Source organism: Diplotaxodon limnothrissa, linkage group LG12, assembly GCF_057381915.1.
Source record: "Diplotaxodon limnothrissa isolate DT_005_m linkage group LG12, D_limnothrissa_male_GT1.1, whole genome shotgun sequence".
Taxonomy (NCBI): Eukaryota; Metazoa; Chordata; class Actinopteri; order Cichliformes; family Cichlidae; genus Diplotaxodon; species Diplotaxodon limnothrissa.
Window position 1 is genome coordinate 14,116,733 of NC_140607.1, and position 4,014 is coordinate 14,120,746.

The window sequence follows — 4,014 nt, forward strand, 5'->3', positions numbered from 1 at the left end:
AAAGAGCTGTAGTTAGGCTTTTCTGTTATTTACAATGAGCTGTGGGGATGAAGCAGCAGCTCATGTGTCAGCACTGTGTATTGTGGTTTCAGAGCTGCGTGGACAAAGCGCCTTCCTCTGAAGGTTGGGGTATGACTGTGGAGGATCAGAGCACAGCAGTATGACTTGTTAACACTGCTGTTATAGACCGCTGGCTGCCAGTTCCAGATTGAACCGGTGGTCACAAAATATTGTTAGTTTTTACTGGACTCTGACTCAGAATGATTGATTGTTGATAAAATCTATTATGTAAATAAAGGCAATAAAGGAAAGTTCAATAGCGCAGCCAGTTCCAAAACTTTAAATTCTGAAGTATATACACAAATCTTTTAAGTGGATACTCAAAGAGACACAGGTTTCTTTGTGCCGTACAAAATAGGATGATAATTCATTGATGCATAGGACTAACAGTAATTGCAGGAATTAAAGTAAATCTACTTGGAATTTATTTTTATGTTTATTGCTTTTATTGATTTCTGTCATGTTAAGCAGTGTCATAACTATAACACAAGAGCACTTGGACAGCACAACTCCCCCCAAAGAGCAGGGGCTACACTAACACTGATGTTTTATAATGTTTTTTACAATATGATGACGTTACCCCGTTATGGTGTCATTGTGACATCATTGGAAAAATTTAAAAAAGTGTTATGCAGCGCTCTCCCTTTAATATGACATATTACTTGATATGGTTTCTTGACATTTTTTTTCAAGGTCAACTTTAACCTTGGGCATTAACAATGACGGTCAAGGTCAAAAGCTTTGCCAACCCTAGGTACTAATGTCCCCCAAGGCCTGGTTTATTCAGAATCAGAATCAGAATCAGAATACTTTATTGATCCCTGGGGGAAATTATTTTTTGTTACAGTGCTCCATTTTAAACCAACATTAAGACAAGACAGACAATACGCTAACTAAGAATAGTACAATATATACATATATATACATACATACATACATAAGTCACTTATAAATAAATAGTTGGAAAAGAAACATGTGTAGCTGTAGCAGCAAACAGTGTGTTAAGTGGATGCGTTGTACAGGGAGATGGCCACAGGCAGGAATGATTTCCTGTGTCGTTCAGTGGTGCTTTTCGGTAATCTCAGTCTCTCACTGAACGAGCTCCTGTGACTGACCAACATGTCATGGAGTGGGTGGGAGGTGTTATCCAACATTGTCTTTATCTTGGACAGCATCCGCCTCTCCGACACCACCTTGAGGGAGTCCAGCTCCATCCCCACAACATTGCTGGCCTTACGGATCAGTTTATTAAGTCTGTTGGCATCTGCGACCCTCAGCCTGCTCCCCCAGCATGCAACAGCATAGAGGATCGCACTGGCCACAACAGACTCATAGAAAATCCTGAGCATTTTCTGGCAGATGTTGAAGGACCTCAGTCGCCTCAAAAAATAGAGACGACTCTGGCCCTTCCTGTTTTTAGCCCAGTCCAGTTTATTGTCAATGTGTACTCCAAGGTATTTATAGTCCTCCACAATGTCAACACTGACCCCCTGGATTGAAACAGGGGTCAAGTGTTTCCTGGTCTTCCTGAAGTCCACGATCAGTTCCTTGGTCTTTGCCACGTTGAGCTGCAGATGATTCTGCTCACACCACGTGACAAAGGAGTCGACCACAGCCCGGTACTCTGTCTCATCATCCCTGCTGATGCATTATTGTTGTGAAGTTTAAAAATGATAATATAGTTTTACTGATTTTCACAGCTGGCATCATTGACTCTGACTCGATTTTCACCAAAATTAAATCAGCTCAAGCTGTTATTGGTATCTGACATTACACAAAATTTGAAAATGATATTTTGAAAACTGTGGACGCTAACAAACAAACAGACAAACAAACAAACAAACGTAAACATTAACCTACTCCCTCCCTTCAGGGACGGATTAGTTGCAAATTTCAAATATTGGATTCTTCGTTGCTGCATTAGTTGCTGACTAGAAGTTAAGTTAGTACATTTTGAACTTTACTGTAATGAAAATAAACTGTTCTTTGGGACCAGGAAACTTCACTGGAGTCAGTGAAGCCACATAAGAGCACATCTGGACTTTGAGCTTCGACTAAGGTTTTATTCATGCATCAATATGAACCCATTGTGCCATATCATAAATCTTGCTGTGGTCTGTGATTGCATGTGTGCTGTTGTCACCTAAACTCAACCCCAGACTTACATCTGCACCGGGCCTCAGATCATGATAGATGTAAGAACACGATTGCTGCAGATGAAGAAAAAGACTGGTTCTAAATCACAGAGAAACACTTAAACAGATGAGCGGTCTAAAAATGCTTGATTAAGTTTGCCCTTTCCATTTAACCACAATTATAAAGAGCTCTAACAAGTAGATACAGTGCATTGCTTTTATTACCTAACAGGCTGAATGGAGGGTCAAATGTGATTCCAGTTTCTCATCATATCAAGCGTTTAATTTGTGCTATCTGATCCTTTTCACTAAATTGCAGGGTAACATGAGGAGATTGGCCTTGTAGGGTGGTAGATATATGAGGGAGTTGGGCCCTGAGAACGAGGAGTTATGTGGGGAGGGCGTGAAGGCCACAGCGACAGTGGAGATTAGAAAATAGAGCAGAGACGAGCAGGCAGTGCCAGCGATAGCAGCAGGAAAGATAATAAAGGAAAGGCGTTTCCTGTGCGTTCCCTCAGGAAAAGTTCTCCTTCATTCAGTGCAGTATGTTAGACTACCCATAGGGTACAGTCTTTGTGAACATCTAAGACTGATTTGCTATAGCATTGTAAACAAAAAACCTAAACTAAACTAACTAATCTTTGCTATCAGACAGGGTCCCTGGGCTAAAGGCTCCTCCACCTCCAGTTTATATGCACATATCCGATCTTAAGGAGACAAAAAATCACTAAAAATGAGGCATGTGATAGGGTCTCTCTGCAGTCATTTAGGTTTGTATAGATATGTAAATTTTACAGTTTTATCTCTTTATGGTTCTTGTGGGTGATTTGTGGTTCTTTTTCCCCATTTTGTTGTAGTCCTATCATGTAATTTTGAGTTTCTTCATAATAAGTGCCATCTTTTTACTTTCATCTCCAGTTGTTTGTTAATAGTTGTTTCTCTTTGTCGTATATTTGCATTCAGTGGGGCTTCTTTGTGCACACACACACATGTAAACTCAGTCAAGACAAAGGTGGTTTTGGCTCCTAACAAATGACCTCACTAGCTCAGATGGCCGCTATCCCCCCTGTGACGCCATCTCTGGATTTTGTCCTAGCGCTTTGCTCCGAAGATGAACTCATGTGATACAGTTTCAGCCTCTCCAGATGTCACAGGTGCTCTCAATTTCACCACTAATTAGGTGCTTGATCACGTTGCTTCTAACTTCTGTGAACCCCCATCAGAGAGAACCGTCACCGCCAATAATGTTTAGAATTTCAGGCCCAACTGGTGCGTGATGAAAAAAGCTTTGTTTGCCTGCGCTGTGTTACCAAGCTGTTGGTTGCAGCTGAAAGAACCGCCTGCGTGCCCCAGCTGACTTTTAATCACACTCACCCAGGCACTGGCTCAGGGATAGAGTAGCAGGCCTGTAATTAGATGACAATGGGCCCCCTCTCTCTGGTGCACGGCTGACGGGCGGCCGCAGAACTATTGATCAAAGACGTAGGCGCAGGAAGCGCAGGCGGAGCAGCAGGCCTGGTATACATGTTTGATGTGTGAACAACAGGTGACATACATCTTACAGGCATGGAACTAACTGTGGGCTGCTGGGAATAAGTGTATCTTAGAGAGGTTTTGCCACAACAGTCACAGATATGCTTCATGAAAGATGTATAATGGGAAAGCTCCTTTAAGATTACATGATGCACAAGTGGCCATTGTAACTGTAACTTCGGTCGTTGCTGTGCTTTTTGGAAGTCGAATTTCCCAGAGGAACCCACCCGAGGGATTAATAAAGTTCTATCTTATCTTATCTTATCTTATCTTATTATTATCCAAA